The sequence below is a fragment of the Bos javanicus genome, chromosome X, assembly GCF_032452875.1.
Source record: "Bos javanicus breed banteng chromosome X, ARS-OSU_banteng_1.0, whole genome shotgun sequence".
Lineage (NCBI taxonomy): Eukaryota > Metazoa > Chordata > Mammalia > Artiodactyla > Bovidae > Bos > Bos javanicus.
The window spans coordinates 108,502,410-108,525,128 of NC_083897.1; the positions used below are offsets into that span (position 1 = coordinate 108,502,410).

Consider the following 22,719-nt stretch of genomic DNA (forward strand, 5'->3'; position numbering starts at 1 on the left):
ATAACCTCTGTATTTCAGAATCTGTATTTGATCTGTACTATTGTCTTCTCTCTTTTCCTCTCTATGGGTCCCCCAGGGTGTTTGTATTTTTGAACTTCTGATCTTGAACTAACATGAAGAAAATAGTAGTAATTCTTTAAATGAGCTATTTCAGAGCTTTTCTTGACAAATTATATCTAGTTTATTTGTGCTTGACTTTCTAAAATGGCTGCCCTCAAACTTGAGCATGCCTAAGAATCTGCTTGGTTGCTTCTCAAAACTGCACAGTCCCCCTCAGTGCCCAGATCTAGGTCGCTCATACAATTCCATAGCAAGAGAAATCAGGATTCCCTGGGGCTATGGCAAATTCTAGGGCTGTAGCAAGAGAATGGAAGATGAAGTGAAATCTGTTGTACTGCCATGTCATTTGTGTGTCTGACTTTTTTTTTTTGACCCCATGGGCTAGAGCTTTTTCAGAGCTCCTGCCAGGCTCCTCTGTCCATGGAATTCTCCAGACAAGAATACTAAAGTGGGTTGCCATTTCCTACTCCAGGGGATCTTCCCAGCCCAGGAGTTGAACCTGCATCTCTTGCGTTTCCTGCATTGGCAGGCAGATTCTTTACCACTGAGCCACTTGGGAAGCCCAGCAGCAAGTAAGGAAGTACTCAAAGTAAAGAGAGCATGTCCAAGGGACATAGGAGCCAACCTGAAGGAGCTCTCAGTGGCCAAAGCCAGAACAATGTGAATAACAATATATGTGATGTAGTTTTGGATTATAATGTAAAGCATGTAATAAACACACGAGTCCATAATGATACAAATAAATGAATAAATAAATAGGTAAGAAGGGACAAATCTTTATTACACAAGAATTCTAATCTACTTATGTAAATACTCCCCTCTCCAGGAGGTAGAGCCTAATTCCCTGCCTCTCTTGAGGGTTGCTTGGACTTGATGATCTGCTTCCAAAAACTAGAGTATGGAAAGTGGGGGAAATACCTTACAGTGGAGAAACCTGGCAAACCACCACCTTGACTGGGTGATCAAGGTTAGCATCATCAGTAACAGGTCATGTTATGAGAATGGACTTCACCTCTGTGGTATCTTCCCCCTCAAACCCATAACCCCAGTGGAGTCATGAGAAAACTGCCAAAGACATGCAAATTGAGATACATTGTACAAAACACCTGACCCCTCAAAACTGTCAAGGTCGTGACAAAGAGGAAAAGACTGGAAAACTGGTATTCTGATGAGACTAAAGACATGTAATGATTAAGTGCAATGTGGATTGAATTCTGGAACCAAAAGGTCATTAGTAGGAAAACCAGTGAAGTCCAAATCCACTGTTAATAGTCATGGATCAATATTTGTTCATTGTAACAAATGTACCATCCTAATGTAAGAGGCTAATGTGAGGGAATACTGGGTGAGGGACACAGAGAAATGCTCTGTACTATCTTTCCAAGTTGGCTGTAAATCTAAAATTACTCCAAATTTTTTTTAAAATTTTATTTTATTTTTTAACTTTACAATATTGTATTGGTTTTGCCATATATCAAAATAAATCCGCCACAGGTATACATATGTTGCCCATCCTGAACCCTCCTCCCTCCTCCCTCCCCATACCATCCCTCTGGGTCGTCCCAGTGCACCAGCCCCAAGCAAGCAAAATTTAAAAAAAAAAAATCATTTTACAAATGTATGGTCCAGGGTCCACAGGTCTCCATGCGGCCAGGGAACCTGCTTTAATGAGCAGAGGATTCTAATGCAGGTGATCAGCTGATAACATTTTGTTAGACTGTCAACCAGATGGTTTAACTAAATAAAAGTGCTTAGTTTAGAAACCAAATCCAAGGATTTTAGTCTAAGTTGAGCTATTCCTTTTTGGATGACACTTTTCATTCCAAAGTGTTGCCTTAAATTTGCCTTATGTGGAAATTATTAACAGAGAAATTGAAGAAAGTGCCACTTCATACTAGAATATGCCACAGTAGCTACTCTGGGGATCTCTAAAGTCAGAGCCCACAGCAGGAGACAGCATGTGGATATTCGTGGGTGGAGATGGTGATTCATAAGAAAAGATCAGAGGTATTTAAGAGTTGGTCACTAGTTCCCTGGAAATGACTCATCACACTTGCAGGGAAAAACTGGGATTCTTTGACACTGTTAGGGGAACTCTGATTTCATTTAGCCTCTCATGATCCACTGATGGCATTTGAGCCACTGATTCATAACTTTGCCCTTTGAAGGTTGAGAGAATTCAGAAAAAAAAGGGAGGGAGGGAGTTAAGTCTGGGCATAGACATACGGGGGCATACAGGGAGCCTCACCGTGGCTCTCTCACAGCCATCCTCTGTGCATATCCATCCAGAACTTTCCACACTTTCCATAGACCCATCCTAGACCCTCTTGGAGGAGTGAAATGTGAAGTTGCCTCTCAGCTACAGGTGGTAGTTTCCTGGGGTTCCCATGGGCTTCATCACTACATCTTTTGGGATCTCTTGAGAATAAGTTACCCAGGGCTAAAGTCTGTTATCATGTATCATTGGTATTCTGAGCTCCCAGAAAGATCAGGAACGTCTGACAGCACTTTGTCCATGATCGTATATGATCATTTAGTTTTATTGATTATACTGTTGATGTTTCTCAATTAGTGGTGAACTTTATTCTCTGGCAATTGGGCCCTTTTGTAGATTGTAAATGCTATGTAGTCTCAGTTATTCTTTTCAAGGTATGGTAGTAACTTTATTTGGATGGTTTCAGCCTGCATGTTACTAAAGCAGTGGAGTTGTTCTAGTGTGGGTCTCTACTGCCATACCAGCAGTCTTTTAACCTCGGCAAGTTTCAATACCAGTTACCCTTTTTTCAGGCCAGCCCTCAGAGAACTGGTGACTGGTGGGATTGATGGGTCCACTTTTTTTTTTTTTTTGGTCATTTGTATAATCTTCTGCACCATAGATTTAATATAATTGCATATCTTAGGGTGCAATGTCTAGTTAATGATGTCCTGTTTAGCCTCCAAATATGCTGCTATTCAGGGCTTCCCTGGTGGCTCAGACAGTAAAGAATCTGCCTGCCATGTGGGAGACCCAGGTTTGATCTCTGGGTTAGCAAGATCCTCTGGAGAAGGGAATGGCTACCAACTCCAGTATTCTTGCCTTGAGAATCCCATGGACAGAGGAACCGGCAGGCTACAGTTCATGGGGTTGCAAAGAGTCAAACATGACTGAGTGGCTAACACGTTCACAACACTTTCATGCTGCTATTACCCATGATTACCCCCCAAGACATAGGTAGAATTTCAGAACTCATTAGTGCTCCTCATTTTGCCAGAAGGAGTTCTCCTAATGGAGCTGGTGGAAACCCAAGGGTCCCTTGGCAATATTGCATCAGAGTTTAAGGTCATGAAAGTGGTGAGTCAGGTATTTGAAAAGACCCTGCTTTGCCTAATCCCTCTAGTTTGACAGTCTATAAACTCTTGTTTCTTGAAGACAGGCAGATCTCTTACCTTTCTAGGCACTTTGGGCCATAAAAATTCCTATCTACTCTCTTCCACTTAAAACTGTAGTGCTGGATTTGCTTTATGCTCACCTTTTCCTCCTCTCCTACTTCAGCTTCTGCCACATCTTGACCAGAAGATCTTGCAGTAAGGAGAAGGTCATGATCTGCTCTTCAGCACTTACCTTCCCCATTTGTCTCTCCCCTGGTATTTTGAGGACCAGGGTGGGGGTGGGGAGAAGAAGGGGACAGATGTCTCTAATGTCACTAGTATTGCCATCACTGTTCCCCTTCTTGGATGTCACCAATTCTCAGGTGGGCCTAATTATAAGTTGGCTGGCAGGTGCACAGTGTTCTGAAAAGGGTCCGAGAAGAAGCCTTCCCATGACGCAGTTCAGGGAACAGGAGTTAGGACTGCGTGGTGGCCTCTTTTGCCCCATCCCCCAGCTGACTCCTGTCCTACTGTGCACACGTCACTTCCTCATTGTTGATGCCCTCTGCCTGGCACACAGCACTGCGGGGCAGAGTAGAAGCAACATAGCTCGAGCTTTCCACAGCAGCCACCTAACTTACGGGAAGTTCTTACAGCCTCATTTTAACCCTTTGAAGGGGTCGGCTCTGTTGCTGAGCATATTCCCCACCTTGCTTTTCCTCATATTCCTGTGGACACAGTGGGCAGGAGTGAGGCACCCTGGCCATTCCACTGCTGAAGCGGACGTCCGCTCGGGGAATGACTGTTCATGAGCTCCTCATGCAGGTACCCTACATTGGGCTTCCTCAAAGCTCATCTCAGTAGTTCGGGGTCTTGGGTTCTCAGCAGTACCTTTGAATCTATGAAAGTGTGACAGACCGACCTGGCCTGTGCAGTGCTGCTGCTCCAGAGTGCTGGATTGCTAGCTCGGCAGTGCTGTCACTGTTAGAAGTGGCTTACGTTATCCAGTAGTGAGTGGCATTCAGTCAGTGGAACTGATGAGAATGAAACCTTCACATTCAAAGTGGGATTTGAGTAGAACCCTAAATCAGCAACTTTCCTTGCTAAATATTTAATGCACCTATTATTTCATCTGAAAGATGGTGTCACATGTCTCCCATGGCATGCTAGGAGGAGGTTAGCTATGAATTCAGAGAACAGGGGTTACCTATTACCCAAGGAATTATTCCTTAACTGAATACATTAAACCTCTCTCTTCAAAGATGTAAAAGAAAGAAGAAAAAGGTTAGAAACCACCCATTCTAGGATGAGGCTGATGTGTTGAAAAATGATACAGTATCCAATAGAAAATGCTAGTATTTTTTTTTTTAAATAAGGTTTTCTATCCTTATATATAATACTAGAGACCATTATCGGAGAAGGCAATGGCACCCCATTCCACTACTTTTGCCTGGAAAATCCCGTGGATGGAGGAGCCTGGTAGGCTGCAGTCCATGGGGTCGCTAGAGTCGGACAGGACTGAATGACTTCACTTTCACTTTTCACTTCCACGCATTGGAGAAGGAAATGGCAACCCACTCCAGTGTTCTTGCCTGGAGAATCCCAGGGATGGGGGAGCCTGGTGGGCTGCCGTCTACGGGGTCGCACAGAGTCGGACACGACTGAAGTGACTTAGCAGCAGAGACCATTAGGGTCACAAATCAATTTCCAAAAAGTAATAAGCAATTATGAATAGTTTAAAAAACTAGCTACTTTAATAAATATACTAAGGCAAGTGGATGACAAAATCCAATATATATTACGTCAATTCTCTACAAAACCCAATATATTTCATCAATTCTCTAATCATTTATTCACATTTTAAGTTCTATGAAATTGAGGTGCAGCTTCCAATCGATGACATATGGTTGAAAACATGATATTTTTCCTTTTTTTAACCCACCCAGAAAAAAAGTGTGCTTTTCAATTCATAGTATATTTAATAAAATGCAGCAACCAGTCACCACTCCTCAGAGCCCATCTGGGTGAGGCCACTACTGTACATCAAGTAGGTGGCTGCTGTTTCTTTCTTTCTTTCTTTTTTTTTTTTAATATTCTAGGATATCTTACAATCACTTCTCTCTCTCTCTCTTTTTTTTTTAGAGATAAATGTGCACTTTAGAACAACTCACACTTCTTTTTTTTTTTAATAATTGTATTTGTTTGTGGCTGTGCTGGTCTCCATTGCTGTGCAGGCTTTTCTCCGGTTGTGGTGAGCGGCGAGCGGGGGCTGCTGTCTGGTTGCGGTGCACGGGCTCCCGTTGCAGCGGTTTCTCTTGCGGAGCACAGGCTTCAGCAGTTGCAGTGTGTTGGCTCAGTAGTTGTAGCTCCCTGGCTCTAGAACGCAGGCTTGGTAGTTGTGGCACATGGGCTCAGTTGCTCCACGGCATCTGGGACCTTCCCAGATAAGGGAATGAACCTGTGTCTCCTGCATTGGCAGATGGATTCTTATCCACTGAGCCATATTAATTAGAAGCCCAGCTGCTGATTTAATATATTGGGGGTTGTAACTGGTTCTTTCCCCCAGTGTTAGGGCACAGTTTCCCTAGTGTTAGGGCACAACTGCCCCAGGGCAAGACTTCTGACCATGGTTCTCATGGTTGGAATGTCAACAACTGTAGAAATAAGACTCAGTTTAGCTACTTCCAAGGTACAATAAAATCAGTAGCAAAAGAAATTAGAACTCTGCAATAGTCTAGTAATTTCAGACCTAGGACTTAGGTACCATCAAACTGAAACAGGGCATCTTTTCCCCTACTGCACACACAGCAACCAGCAGAGCAAAGAGGGCTCTGCTTTTTCTTGAATTGTAACCTTCAGAGAGTTGTACTAATGCCATAACTTAATGTGGCATTATTATTTGAATGTTAAAATATTACCCCATTTCCAAAGCTAATATTTGATACCAGTCACTGCTTATCATGAATAGACTAAAGCCTGATTTTTCTTTCCATATAGGCTCCAGTCATTTTTATAACTGATAGGGTTTGGGAAAACCAAATAGGTCAAGCTGTTCATTTCACAAATAAGGCAATAATAAGAGAAGTTGTTGATTTGCTCATTTCTCCCTAGCAAGATACTGATTGGGGAATCCGAGGGGAGAACCCAGGTCTCCCTGCCCTCCCTTCCCTCTGTATTGAACACAGTTCCCTCCTAATGTGGTGGGTGATGGTGAGGCTGGGGTTTCACAGTGGAACAGTTTACCTCTAGGCTTTTTATGCCAGTTCTTATTAGGCCATTAGTAAAGGCACATCACCATATCCTTATTCAAGCCCAGATACGGTTGTAATGGAAAAATTGGTGGCTGGTTCGTACTCTTGGCTGCATTTTTATTTTTACTGTTTTAAAATGCTTTAGAACAGGCAAAGCAGGTGACATCCTTTGCATTTTTAAACCCATATTGTGAGTGCCAAAAAGACCAGTGATGTACCTGATTTCTGACTGGAGTTGGAATTTGTGGCTTTTGATTCCTAATCAAGTACTCCTGAACATCATACCGTGTAGCTGATAGACTTGGAGCACAAGACAGGAAGAAAAGAAAAAGAAAACTTAATAAGGCTTGTAATATAAAAGGGCCAGTTGGGAAGGAATATAGAGGTAGGCTGAAACTTCCTATTGTTACCTGAAAAGTGGCAACCTGAACTCTTAGACAGTTTTGAACTTGTTTGGTTTGATGGTAAGATCATTTTCAAGAGAGCTGTCTTTAACTAAATAAACTAGTGGGGTTTCATTATAATTCTAGAGTAACGTCTGAAGTGGTAGAAGAGATGATAAAGCTGTTTAGAGTTAATGAAACTTTACAGTAATACAGAGATTAACTTTTATTACTTTGAAAGACAGATTATATTATAAAGATCCAGGTACATATTAATAACTTAAATGAGATAAAGTAGTAAGAATAATTAATTCCCCAGAAACCTAGAATTTATGTTTTTTCATCAAAACTATTCCATTTTCCTGTTTTGTATTTTAAAGTATTAAAATCCAGAAACTAACACAACAGTAAATCAGCTATACCTGAAAAAAATAAAAACAGGGTAAACTTTAGACAGACTTATTTACTAGGAATTATATTCTTCAGTTTACCATAAAAAGATCCTTTGTTCCAGTGTATGCCATTCTATTTGCCTTAACTACTCTACCACCTTTTGTATTACGCATTTCCGTTACACTAGAAATCCTGTGCTCACTGCAGTTTAGTCATGAATTGCCCTACCACTAACCTTCTTGCTGAGAAAAGAAACTAATTGCCTGACTTAATGTATTCTGAGTTGCTGCTTGTGTGGCAGATGAAGTGAAGTGAAAGTCAAAGTGTTAGTTGCTCAGTTGTGTCCCCTTCGCAACCCCACCGACTATAGCCCACCAGGCTCCTCTCTCCATGGGATTCTCCAGGCAAGAATACTGGAGTGGGTTGCCATTTTCTTTTCCAGGGGGTATTCTCGACCCAGGAATTGAGCCCAGGTCTCCCGCATTGCAGGCAGATTCTTTACCATCTGAGCCACTGGTGAATCACAAGTCATGTCCGACTCTTTGTGACCCCATGGACTGCAGCATACCAGGCCTCCCTGCCCTTCACTGAGTCGGTGATGCCATCCGACCATCTCATCCTCTGTCATCCCCTTCTCCTCCTGCCTTCAATCTTTCCGAGCATCAGGGTCTTTTCTAATGAGTCAGCTCTTCACATCAGGTGGCCAAAGTATTGGAGCTTCAGTATCAGTTCTTCCAATGAATATTCAGGATTGATTTCCTTTAGGATTGTTTGGCTGGTTTGATCTCCTTGCAGTCCAAGAGACTCTGCAAGAAGTCCAAGAGTCTTCTCCAACACCATAGTTCACAATTATTAATAGTCTAAGCATGATCTAGTTCTAATCTAGTCATCACCATGACTGATCACAGCAATATTGTTCCTTTTCATAATCTTTAGTAATGTGTTCTCTCTCATTCTTAATGTTGGTAACTTGCCTTCTCTCTTTTTTTCCTGATCAGTCTGTTGAGAAATTTATCTTTTTTTTTAATCCTAAAGAATCTATATTTAGTTTTGTTTGTTCTATTTTTTTGTTTTCTCATTCACTGAATTTTCCTTTCTTTATCATTTTCTGACTTCAGCTTGACTTGTGTATTCATTGCTTTTCATTTTCTTATTCCTTAAAGGAGGGTAGATTTTTTTGATTTAGATGTTTTTTCTTTTCTAATGATGTGTGATTTGAGTCTTTTGAAATTTATTGAGACATGGTTATAGCCTAGAATATGATCTATCTTGGTAATGTGCTTCTAAAGAATATATTTTGGTTTATTCTCTTCAGTCTCATGAATATTATTTCTTCCTCTTTTCCTTCTTTTTCCTCCTGATTTATAAGAAGTAATGCCATAATGCTTGCTTGGAGAGAGAAGACCAGTGTGGCTTTGAACCATATGACTATATTACCTATTAAGAAAATTATGTACATTTTTAGAGATTTTTTTTCTTGGAGGATAATTGCTTTACAGTGTTGTGGTGGTCTCTGCCATACATCAATGTGAATCAGTCATTAATATATATATAGAAATTTTTAAAAATTATAATTGAATCATGGCAGTGGTTAAACACACACAGACATCTACACACACACATACCACACTAAAGGGTATTATTAGCACATCATAAATATGAGGAATTCTTGGAAGATAGGAAATGCAGATGCAGTCAAACAAGTTAATTAAGAGAATTTGAAACATCTGCAGTAGAAAACTGAGGATGTTCAGACACACTTCAAGAACAGTCACCAAAACTGAAGCACTGTACAAAGTCCTAGGTCAGCTGTGAGATGACACGGCTATTCTGAGAACAGCACACGTGTTGCCCTGCCCTGCCCTGAACCATTCCCACCTCTACTTATACTGGACATAAGGACCTGTGCCATTTGAGCACCCTTCATCTCCCCAAACTGCAGACCTGCACAGAAGGGAAACATCAGGTCACAGCTACCTCCAAGGGAAAAACATTTGCCTGGCTATGTCAGAAATAACATCTTTATTTCAGCAACAGTGAGGATCTCTAGCCTACTTGCAAGCTCCACGCCATGCACCCACAAAAGTGGTCACTGAATAATAGACATAGTCTGCCCTTCCATACATGGATGTCAAAACTCTAGAGCAGATCCATGCCAATTACCAAGGCTAATCAAATGAGTCCTTTATGCCTATGTTTAAATGGACAAAAGCTTGCCAGATATTTGAGGAAAATAAAAAGAGATGTTCATGATGAACAAATATAAATATTTCTGGAGAAAAGATGAATATAATACAGGAAACAATAAAACCAAATTCATATTCTCAGAATTTTAATGAAGACAGTGATATTATAAAAGGAGAACACGGTGCTATAAAAGAGAGGAATTAAAGAACAAGAGAACGTCCTTAAAAAGTAAAGCAAGGAGATCCAACCAGTCCATTCTAAAGGAGATCAACCCTGGGTGTTCTTTGGAAGGAATGATGCTAAAACTGAAACTCCAGTACTTTGGCCACATCATGCGAAGAGTTGACTCATTGGAAAAGACTCTGATGCTGGGAGGGACTGGGGGCAGGAGGAAAAGGAGACAACAGGATGAGATGGCTGGATGGCATCACTGACTCGATGGACATGAGTCTGACTGAACACCAGGAGATGGTGATGGACAGGGAGGCCTGGCGAGCTGCAATTCATGGGGTCACAAAGGATGCTTGTGCCCCGCCCCCTTGCGCGCCCCGCCCCCTTGCGCGCCCCGCCCCCTTGCGCGCCCCGCCCCCTTGCGCGCCCCGCCCCCTTGCGCGCCCCGCCCCCTTGCGCGCCCCGCCCCCTTGCGCGCCCCGCCCCCTTGCGCGCCCCGCCCCCTTGCGCGCCCCGCCCCTGCGCGCCCCGCCCCCTGCGCGCCCCGCCCCCTTGCGCGCCCCGCCCCCTTGCGCGCCCCGCCCCCTGCGCGCCCCGCCCCCCTGCGCGCCCCGCCCCTGCGCGCCCCGCCCCCTTGCGCGCCCCGCCCCCCGCGCGCCCCGCCCCCTGCGCGCCCCGCCCCCTTGCGCGCCCCGCCCCGCGCGCCCCGCCCCCTTGCGCGCCCCGCCCCTTGCGCGCCCCGCCCCCTGCGCGCCCCGCCCCCTTGCGCGCCCCGCCCCCTGCGCGCCCCGCCCCCTTGCGCGCCCCGCCCCCGCGCGCCCCGCCCCCCGCGCGCCCCGCCCCCGCGCGCCCCGCCCCCGCGCGCCCCGCCCCCGCGCGCCCCGCCCCCTCGCGCGCCCCGCCCCCTCGCGCGCCCCGCCCCCTCGCGCGCCCCGCCCCTCGCGCGCCCCGCCCCCTCGCGCGCCCCTGCCACCCCGAATGAAATAGGAACCTTCTCTCGCCCCTCCCAAGCCGGTTAGGGACTTGACTTTTGGTCCCTTGCAGATCTGAGCCGCATTCCCCTGGCAACCCTAATTGTTCACTCTGGGAACTCTCCGAGGCTGGTGGTACCTGCCCCGTGGCTTCACCTTCACACCCACCACACCTGTGTCACCTGCTACGCTGCCTGCACCACCCTCGCAGGCACGCCAGAACTACTGCCCAGAGTGTTAGGCCGCGGTCAACAGCCCTGGAGTTCCACACCTCCTACGAGTGCCTGGCCATGGCCTTTTTTCTCAACCATGAAGACGTGGCCTTGAAGCACTTCTGTGTTTGCTCCGCTCCCACGAGCACAGCAAGACAGCCGAGAGCCTGATGTTCCTGCAGAACCCGTGTGGGGGCCGTGTCTGCTTCCTTGACATCAGAAAGCCTGAGACCCAACAGTGGGAGAGTGGTCTCCAGGCCATGCAAGACACCCTGAACCTGGAGAAGAGCATCAACCAGAGCCTACTTGACCTGCACCAGCTGGCCACCGACAGTAGTGACGCCAGCCTGTGCCACTTCCTGGAGATGCACCACCTGGACCAGCAGGTTGAGTTCATCAAGGAGCTGAGGGACCATGTCAGCATCCTGAGCAACATGGGATCCCCGGAAGGTGGCCTGGCAGAGTACGTCTTTGACAAGCTCACCCTGGGTGACGGCCACAAGGAGGACTGAGCCTGGACTGGACTTTCTCCTGAGTTCCGGGTGACTGCCCAAGGTCACCCTGCCTGCCATGCAGACCGCAGTATTGCCCTTGCAGAAAAAGTTCACTTAAATTTTTTTCTTCCAGTTTTACCAGTTCTTCACATAAAGTTATTGGTTCTTCAAATAAAGTTATTAGTTGATACATAAATAAAGGTCTCTGATTTGTGTGTGCAAATCTCTCACCTTTTAAACTTTAAAACTGGTATCCTGGAATCTCTCCAGCTACCCAGGCCCCATCCATGTGCAGCTCAGGATCTCCACCGATGGAGAGGGAAGGTGTTCCATGGAAAACACAAAATCATTCCTTCCCTAGTAAAACAATGTTGGATGGGGGGTGGTCTGGGGCCTTGGTGAGTGTGGGTGCCTGTGCAGAGTTAAAGTATAAAATCATGGCCTGAAAATCGTGATTGGGGTTGATCTGGGGAAAGAGTGAAGGGGATGGGGTTATTGAAATGAAGGGGTTTTTCACTTTATATGAAATGTTAGTGGTTAATTCTGGGTAGCAAGTTGGGGGCCCTGGAAGCCAGCATGGCAGAGTCCTTCTTTGACAAGCTCATCCTTTGCTGCAGTGATAAGGGAAACTGAGGTTTCACCTGTCTTCCGCATAAGATGTGAGGGTGACTTCCTCTGATCCCCTATGCAAAACATGCATGTTGTCCTTAGAAAATCTCCACTTTGCCCTTATAAACTGTGGTTATATGGGGTGGGTGAGATGAGTGGTTTGGGACACTGATGTCTGTGGGTACACGTATATGGTAAAAAAAATATGGATAAAAATATGTTCTATGATTCATAATAGTGGTTGCATCCCAGAAAGAAGTGAAAAATGGGATTGGTGGTGGTGGTGGTTTAGTTGCTAAGTTGTGTCCAACTTGTGCGATCCTGTAGACTATAGCCTGCCAGGCTCTGCTGTCCATGGGATTCTCCAGGCAAGAATACTAGAGTGGGTTGCCATTTTGTTCTCCAGGGGATCTTCCTGACCCAGGAATTGAACCTGGGTCTCCTGCATTGCAGGCAGATGATTTACCAACTGAGCTATGAGGGAAGCCCCAAAAATGGGATTGGGCAGGCATTAACTAAATGGATGTGAGACTTGGACCATAAAGAAGGCTGGGTGCTGAAGAACTGATGCTTTTGAACTGTGGTGTTGGAGAAGACTCTTGAGAGTCCCTTGGACAGCAAGATCAAACCAGTCAATCCTAAAGGAAATTAACCATGAATATTCATTGGAAGGACTGATGCTGAAGGACTGAAGCTCCAATACTTTGGCCACTTGATGCAAAGGGCCAACTCATTGGAAGAGACCCTGATGCTGGGAAAGACTGAGGGCAGAGGAGAAGGGGATGATAGAGGATGAGATGGTTGGATGGCATCACCAACTTGATGGACATGAGTTTGAGCAGGAGATGGTGAAGGACAGGGAAGCCTGGCATGCTGCAGTCCATGGGGTCACAATGAATCGGACACTATTGAGAGACTTAACAGCTACAAATAAATGAAGTCTTCCACTTTATCTGAAGTATTTTAGCTTATTATGTAAGTGTCCATGTTTATTGTTTCTCAGTAACAATTTGGGGCCCTGGAAACTGGCATTGTGGCATCCCTGTTTGGCAGGTTCACCTTGTCAGTGATTATGGGAACTGTGCCTTAGGCTGATGGCTCCATAGACACAGGTATGACTTTCTATAGTTAGCAGTGCCAGGCATATATGCTGCTGCTGTTATAAAACTTCTGCCTTTATTTTTTTTTCCTTTGTAGAACTTCTAATAATTTGGTAAAGAAAGCCCTACTTATTACAAAGTTTGAAAATTTAACATAGTAGCTGAACATCAAATTTTTGATAATGAATGTATAGTAGATTGAATTTCCTTTAGAGAAATGAGTCATAAGGACCTTGTCCAATAACTGATAGCCACCAATAGAAATTTCAGAAGGTGAAAATAGAAGGTTGCATAAAAGGAGACAATAATCAAGAAGCATTTTTTAAATACTAACTACATCCAAATGCTATTATCATATAGTTTTCACCTTTAATATACTAGTACTCTAAATTAGATTAATAGATCTCCCTATGTGGAATTATTCCTGGAATGAAACTTACTTTGTCACTGTTTATTTGTTTTGGTGTCAGTTTTTGAGCTATAAGACTATATAATATTAAGATGTATAGTGTGTTGATTTATATACATGTATTGTGAGATGATTACCACCAAAGCCTTAGCTAAAAACTGTCACCTCACATATTTACCATTTGGTAGTCAGAATATTTAAGAATTACAATCTTAGCAACATTCAAGTATATAATATTATTAATTATAATGACCATGCTGCACATTAGATTCCCCAAAGTTTGTACCTTTTGGTTAATGTCTCCCCCCTTTCCCCCACCCCTAGCCTCTAGTAACCACCATTTTACTCTCTGAGTTTTGCTTTTTTAGATTCCACATGTAAGTGATAGAATACAATATTTGCCCAGCTTACTTTACTTAGAATAACACCCTCAAGGTTCATTCTAGTTGTTAAAAACATAAGGATTTCCATCTTTCTCGTGACTGAATAATATTCTGTTGTGTGTGTTTGTGTGTGTGTATATATATATGGAGATATATATATGCACACACTTACATAAAGACACATATATCACATCATCTTTATCCATTCATCTATTGATAGACACATTATTTCCATATGTAGGCTCTTGTGAATAATGTTGCACTGAATATGGAGATGCAGATATCTCGTTGATATCCTGTTTTCATTTATTTTAGATAAATGCCCAGAGAAGGAATTGCAGAATAATATGTTAGGATTATCCTTTTTGAGGAGCATTTATACTACACTGATTTCATACTGGCTGTATCAATTTGCATTCCCAGAACAGTACACAAGGGATCCATTTTTTTCACATCCTCTCCAACACTTACCTCTTTTCTTTTTAATGATAGCCATTCTAATAGATGTGAGGTGATATCTCATTGTGGTTTTGATTTGTATTTCCCAGATAATTGTGATGTTGAACACCTTTTTGTGTACCTATTAGCCATTTTTATGTCTTTGGAACAATGTCTACTCAGGTCCTCTGACCACTTTTTAATTAGGTTTTATTTTTTTAAAATATTGAGTTGTGTGAGTTCTTTATATATTTAGTATATTAACCCCTTATCAGATATAAGATTTATCTGTTTGCTTTACTGATGGTCTCTTTTGCCATACAGAACTTTTTTTAGTTTGATGTAGTCCTACTTACTTATTTTTGCTTATTTTTATTTTTTTTTTTTGCTTGTACTTTTAGTGTCATGGGCTTCCCTGGTGGCTTAGCTAGTAAAGAATCCACCTGCAGTGCGGGAGACCTGGGTTCAATCCCTGGGTTGGGAAGATCCTCTGGAGAAGAGAATGGCTACCCACTCCAGTATTCTGGCCTGGAGAATTCCACGGACTGTATAGTCCATGGGGTCGCAAAGAATTGGACACAACTGAGTGACTTTCAGTTTCACTTTTTAGTGTCATATCCACAAAACTGTTGCCAGGACAAAAGTCTAAGAAGTTTTTCCTATGTTATCTTCTTCCAGGAGCTTAATGGCTTCAGGTCTCATGTTTAAGTCTTTAATCCTTTTCAAGTTAATTTTTGAGGTGTACAAGGGTCCAGTTTCATTCTTCTGCATGTGGTTATCTATTTTCCCAACACCATTTAACAAAGAGACTATCCTTTCCTAACTGAATATTCTTGGCTCCCTTATCGAATATTAGTTGGCCCTACATGCATGGCTTTATGTCTGAGCTCTTATGTTCCACTGGACTATGCGTGTGTGTTTTATGCCAGTACCATACTGCTTTGAGTACTAAAGCTTCTGTATTATGGTTCAAATCACACCCTTTGGGGTGTCTTGTGCGTTTTTAGAAATTATAGGGTTGTTTTCCTATTTCTGTAAAAAATGTGATTGAAATTTTGACACTGCATGTACAGATGGCTTTGGCTAGTCTGGACCTTTTAACCGTATCAATTCTTTTACTTAGTGAACACAGTATTTTATTCATTTTATTGTGTCTTCCATTTTTTATCAAGATCTTAAAATTTTCAGCATACGTATCTTTTACCTACTTGATTCAGTTTACTTTTAAGAATGTTATTGCTTTTTTATTTTAGTGTGAATAAGATTTTATTTTTTAGAGGTCTTGTGTATAGAAAAATGCAACTGTTGATGTTATTTTTGTATCCTGCAACTTTTCTGCATTCCTTGATTAGTTATAGCAGGGTTTGGGGGAATTCTTTTAGGACTTCCTGTATATAAAATCATACGATCTGCAAAGACATGTTCACTTCTTCCTTTCCAATATGGATGCCTTTTCTTTCTTTTTTTTTTTTTTTTGCCTGGCTGCTACAGCTGGTCCTTCCAGTACTATGTTGAATAGGAGTGATGAGAGTGGGTTTCTTGACTTGTTCTTGATCTTAGAAGAAAAGCTTTCAAATTTTTAGCATTGCAGATGATGTTAGCTGTGGACTTGTTCTATATGGCTTGTATTATGTTGAAGTGTCTTCTCTATACCAAATTTTTAAGAATTTTTATCATGAAAGGATGTTGTATTTTATTAATCCTATTTCTTCATCTGTTCAGGTGATCATATGATTTTTATCTTCCATTCTATTAATGTAGTGGGGTCAGTTTTTGATTTGCATATGTTAAACTGTCCTTCCATCCCAGTGATAAATCCCACTTGATCATAGAATATGACCTTTTTAATGTGCTGCTCAATTCAGTTTACAAAGGTTATGTTGAGAATATTTGCATCCACATTGAATAGGGACAATGACCTGTAATTTCTTTTCCTGTAGTGTCCTTACCTGGCTTTGGTATTAGGGGAATGCTAGCCTTGTGAGATGATTTTTGGAGTGTTCCCTCCTCTGCAGTTTTTTGGAAGTCTTTGAGAAAGATTGGTGTTACTTCTTTTTAAAACAGGGAAACCATCTGGTCCTGGCTTTTCTTTGGAAGACCTTTTTCATTCGTGATTCAATCTCTTTATTCAGCATTGTTCTCTTCAGATTTTCTGTTTCTTCCTGATTCAGTCTTGGTAGGTTGCATGTTTCTCAGAATTTATCCATTTCTTCTAGGTGCCAATTTGTTGGTGTATGGTTGTTTATAGGATCTCAGCATCCTTTGTATTTCTGTGGTATCAGTTGTCATGTCTTCTCTTTCATTTCTGATTTTGAGTCTTTTCTCTTTTTCTTAGTCTAGCCAAAGGTTGTCAGTTTCATTTATTTTTATTGATGTATGCATTTGTCACTATGCAGTTCCCTCTTAGAACTGTTTTTTATGCGTCCCATTTGTTTTCATATGCTGTTTCCATCTTTTTTGTTTCAAGATAATATTCTGTTTCCCTTTTGAATTCTTCTTTGACACGCTGGTTGTTCAGCAGTGTGTTTTTTTTTTTATTATTTTCACATATTTGTGATTTTTCCATCTTCCCTTCCATTAATAATTTCTAGTTTCATAACGTTGTGCTCCCTGGTGGCTCAGAGGTTAAAGCGTCTGTCTGCAATGCGGGAGACCTAGGTTCGATCCCTGGGTTGGGAAGATCCCCTAGAGAAGGAAATGGCAACCCACTCCAGTATTCTTGCCTGGAGAATCCCATGGACGGAGGAGCCTGGTGGGCTACAGTCCACGGGGTCGCAAAGAGTCAGACATGACTGAGCGAGTGACTTGACTTGAACGTTGTGCTCAGGAAAGCTACTTGGTATGGTTTCAGTCTTATTAAATTTACTATGTCTTGTTCTGTGACATCACGTGATCTATCCTGGAGACTGTTTCTTGTGTGCTTGAGAAGAATGTGTGTATTCTGCTGCTGGACTACCAGGGAAGTCCTAGAATCTTTTTGTTGGTGGTGTTTTGCTTTTGTATTTAACACAGGTTTTTCCTTTGTGTTTGGGATTGGTTACTGGTGATGATTGTGATCCTTTGGTCATGTCATGTTTACTTGATGTTTTTCATGCTCCTTGAAGTTTTACTTGGCTGTCTTTTCTTTTAAATTTGTTTTTTATTGAAAGATAATTGCTTTACAGAATTTTGCTGTTTTCTGTTTGGCTGGCTTTTCTTTTGAAGCAGTAGTCACTTCTTACAATCTTTACTAATTGCATTCAGGAGAAAAATACGTACTCTGAGCCCTGTTAGTGAGGCTTTCTCAGATCTTCTATAGACACAGCTGCTCCACACTTCTTCCTCCCTCTTGTGGCAGAATTCTTAAGCTTTCTCTTATGCCTTCTCTTGATCCTGCACTGCATCAGGCCAAGAGTTGACAGTCTCAGTTTTATTTTTCAAAAAGTGGCACTGAATCTCAAGTTTGTCGTCTTTCCCTAGCCTATAGAATTGGGTGATTTTCTGCAGATGCTCACTAGCCATTTTCCAAGGCTTTCCCTTGCCACCACCACTAGGAGCACACACAGGGAGCTGACCAAAGTGTGAGTGTGTGTGTGTAGAGCCAGCATGCTGAGTACTGAGGGTACCCAGGGGTCAATTGGGGGGTCAGTTGGGATCATCCATGGGGGGCAACCAGTGCTTGTGTGCAGGCCTCTTGATGGAGTCAGACACAGTAGGATCCAGGTCCCTTTAATACCCTCTTAGAGGCTTATCTGCTGCTCTCTCAGCTTCTTCCTGACCCCCAGTCCTTTAGTATTCCTCTCCAACGTGTCTGAAATTTGTAATACTTTTTCCAGTGGTATGTTGGAACTTTTCCTCTGGAAACCTGGACTTCCACAGAGGTTCTCACATCTGTGGGTGATTGTGTAAAACAGTATTTTCCAGGGGTTCCTGGACTGGGGCCAAGAGAAACTGGAACTGGTTCACGGGCCACCCCAGGAGTCATACCTGAGACCAAGTTTACTCAGTGTGTGGGTAGTTGCAACTGCTTCTGGGATACTTGGCATGTGGAGCTGGATCATCCCACGATGCATCCACGAAGCATTTTTGTCCACAATTGGATGTCAAATTGTTATTGAAGGGGGACAAAGATACTGGTTATTAAGCTGGGGATTTTTGCCAGGGATACTTTGGAGGTGAAGGTTAGGGAAGACCTGCCTTGTAAAATCTTGGATGTGTATTAGATATCCAAGTGGAATTGTCATGCAGGTGGGTGGAAAAATGAATCTGGAGCTATTGAAATATACATATGAGAGGCATCAGCTATAGAAGATGTTGAGGTCAAGGGACTGGACAAGCTCACTGGAAAGAGGGTGGAGAGAGAATATGGCACAGCCAGCCATAACCCCAGGGTGGCTAACTGTAGGTGGTGGGTTGAGGCGTTGGAGCACCGAGAGAGCTGCTGGCCCCACCTTGACCATTAGCTCGTTCCAGACTGTGGCCACCTGGGTCCACACCCACTGGCCCCAGATCAGCCTGTTCCTGACCTCAGTGTGGCTTCAGGTTTCTCCTTTCAGAATGTGGAAAAGGGTGAGCATTTTACTTTGTCTTCATGACTGTTAGTGCTAAGTCGCTTTAGTCATGTCCAACTCTTCTGTGACCCCATGGACTGTAGCCCACCAGGCTCCTCTGTCCATAGGATTTCCCAGGCAAGAATACTGGAGTGGGTTGCCATTTCCTTCTCCAGGGGATCTCCCCAACCCAAAGATTGAACCTGTGTCTCTTATGTCTCCTGCATTGGCTGGTGGGTTCCTTATCATTAGCGCCACCTTCATGACTGTGGGTAGAAAGAAATATTTCTCAGTTAAAGGAAGATTCCCCAAGGACATGATCTGCTTTTTTATGTTTGTATTTTTTTTTTCTGTTCCCTTTTGTTTTTTTAGTAGGGAGAACAATTTACTTGTTTATCTGCACTCGGTCGTAGTGGCATGCGGGATCTTCGACCTTCATTGGGATCTTACTTGCAGCTTCCAAACTGTTAGCTGTGGCATGTAGCATCTAGTTCCCTGACCAGGGATCAAACCCAGGCCCCCTGCACTGGGACCCCAGTCTTCACCACTGGACCCTCAGGAAGTCCCTCTGTTCCCTTGTAAAACCCCCAGTCTCACTCAGTCCACTATGTTTAACCAAATGAAATCTGTACCCATGTAAACTCTAAGGTTGTCCATGTCTGGGAAAAAAATTCGCAAAATATTTTGTTTCTTCTGAGCTGCCTGTGTGTTACAAAGATAAAAGTCAAACAGTACAGATTTTGTTTGTGGTAATTAAGGTTACAGGGATAGTGCAAGTCTCTTTATAGCTAGCAGATAGCTTTAAACATTTAGTAAAATGTGCATGAGTTTAGCTGTGTAGTAATTAGCATCCACATTTCATCACTGCACTGTAACATTTCTTTAAAAAAATGAAAATTAGGCCCCTGTGAGTTTGGTTTTCAGAAATGCTATTGTCATTTACCTCTTCTTAGTGCTGGTCTTTGTACTGGTTTTCTCTCTCTGCCTGCTTGGAGGGCCTCTCCTCTCTCTAACATTCAGATCTAACTATTAACTGTTCTCCTCTAGATATGAGGAAGCACAGCGTGAGCACCTGTGTTCATAACTGTAAACTGACTGAGGAGCCTTATTTTCCTGTTTCGGAGAGGCAGTTTACTGATAGCTTTTTTAAGTATTTATGTATTTTGGCTGCACTGAGTCTCCGTTGCTGCATGCTGCCTTTCTGCAGTTGCAGTGTGCTGGCCTCTCACTGCGGTGGTTTCTCTCGTTGCAGAGCACAGGCCCTAGGTGTGGGCTTCGGTAGTTGTGGTGCACGGGGCTTAGTGCTTGTGGCACATGGGCTCAGTTGCTCTGCAGCATGTGGTATCTTCCCAGAACAGGGATCCAACCCATGTTCCCTGCATTGGCAGGCGAATTCTTAACCATTGGACTACCAGGGAAGTCCCCTGTACTGATTTCTTAACCTCAGAATGCCTGACTTCAAATCCCAGTTTATCCATGTATCTTTGGTGAGCTTAGCCAAGTTATTTAACTTCTCTGCACCTGTTTGCTCACACGTAAAATAGTGATAATAAACGTGTTAACCCCATTGGGGTTTTGCAGTTAAATGAGTTATATGTAAATCATTTTGAACAGTGTCTGGTATATAGTAAGTACATTGTGTATTAGTCATCATTTATCATTACCATCCTCCTCATTCACTCACTTCTAAGTTGTTGTGTTTTTTTGGTGCTTTGGGGAGAAGATTTCATGTCTGTGCTTTGCCACTGGTGGGTCTCTCTTTCATTTTGACCAACCTTGTCACTCTGTATATTTAGAAGGAAAAGTTCTTCGTAGCTGCCTAGTCATGAGGTTAGATGGTGAAGGACAGGGCAAGCTGGCGTGCTGCAGTCCATGAAGTCGCAGAGTCGGACACAACTGAGCAACGGTAACAACAAAGTTGTCAGGTGCTGCCGGGATGCAGGAGGGTAGATTGCTGTTTTCACTGCCCTAACCTCAGGCACAAAACTATGGGCGATTTTTGCTATGACAGCTTTCCCTGGCAATCCTCCCCATTGTCTCAGTGAGCTTCCCTTTTAGATCATCCCATACAACATTGTTTGCTTATTCTTCCCCATTCCAGATTGTCCAAGTCTCTTTTTCCATCCTGAACTAACTTTCACTTCTCAGAGATGGAAAAGAGCAAAAGGATGAAGTGTTAATCCTGAATTCCCCCTGCTCCCCTGCCATCATCTGGATGTCGGAATCTGAAAAGGAGAGGAATGTGTGAGCACAAATCATGGGCGGTGGAGTAGGCAAACAGGACCACATTAGAGCTGCTGCTGCTGCTAAGTCACTTCAGTCGTATCCGACTCTGTGCGACCCTGTAGACGGCAGCCCACCAAGCTCCCCTGTCCCTGGGATTCTCCAGGCAAGAACACTGGAGTGGGTTGCCATTTCCTTCTCCAGTGCATGAAAGTAAAAAGTGAAAGTGAAGTCGCTCAGTCGTGTCCAACTCTAGTGACCCCATGGACTGCAGCCTTCCAGGCTCCTCCTTCCATGGGATTTTCCAGGCAAAAGTACTGGAGTGGGGTGCCATTGCCTTCTCCGACATTAGAGCTAGTAACAGAATAATAGCTAAAATTGATAAATCACCACATGCTTTGCTGCACGTTAGAGTCCCATGCAGGGTACATGCCAGACCACTTGTATCAGTCTCTTGGGGCAGGACCAAGGCATCCCAGGCAGGTAAACCAGCAAGACCGCCTTGCTACTCATACGGTGGTCTATAGGACAGCAGCAGGAACCTCACCTCGAGAGCTTGTTCATGCTCATGCTCAGTTGTGTCCAACTCTCTGCGACCCCATGGACTGCAGCCCACCAGACTCCTCTGTCCATGGGATTTTCCAAGCAAGAATACTGGAGTGGGAGAGTTTGTTGAAAGTGAAAGTTGCTCAGATGTGTTCAACTCTTTGTGACCCCATGGAGTGTAGCCCGCCAGGCTCCTCTGTCCATGAGATTCTCCAGGCTAGAATACTGGGATGGGTTGCCATGCCCTCCTCCAGGGGATCTTCCAAACCCAGGGATCGACCCGAGGTCTCCTGTATTGCAGGCAGATTCTTTACCGTTTGAGCTACCTGGGAAGCCAGGAGAGCTTGTTAGAAACTCATTAATCTTAGATGCTACCCCCAGACTTACTGAACCAGAGTCTACATTTTAATAAGACTCCTGGTAATGAGTATGCACACTGAAGTTTTTGAATTGCTGTTTTAGCATCCTGCTTCTCAACGATGGCTGTATCTTGGGATAATCTGGGACTGGGATGCTAGAAAAGGATACTTATGCTCAGATTTAAATAGATCATCCAGGCATATCCTTATGCACGTATGCACCAAACACACTAAAACTTTAACTTCAATTGTTGAATTGGCAAATATTGACAAAGACTTGAAAACCTCATTTCCACTTAGGTTGCATACTTGCATGTGCATACACACACTTTTAAGCATTCTGTTTTGTAAATATATGGCAACTGCTATGTTTTATCACAAACAGGGGTTGGAAACCAGGGCCTACAAGCCAAATCCAGTCCACCATCTACTTTTGTAATAAAGTTTTATTGGAACAAATGCATGACCATTTGATTACATATTGCTTGTTGACAGGGTTCATGCTACAGTGGTACACTTACCAATCTCAGGCCCAGCTGCTTGCCGCTGGAAAGTTGGTAGGAGAGACAAATGGTGGTAGGAACAGAAAAGCTGCTTTTAAAAAGTTGCTGGAATCTGGAGAGAAGACTGACTAGTGTCCCAAAACCAACTCT

General features: G+C 43.4%; 1 protein-coding gene and 1 pseudogene across 1 annotated transcript in view; both read left to right on the forward strand.

Moving 5' to 3' along the window:
* Positions 1–22,719, forward strand: part of PRRG1 (proline rich and Gla domain 1) — a 143,760-nt gene that overhangs the window by 91,533 nt on the left and 29,508 nt on the right. The gene's annotated exons all lie outside the window — the stretch shown is intronic.
* Positions 4,207–15,620, forward strand: LOC133242228 (ferritin heavy chain-like; annotated as a pseudogene).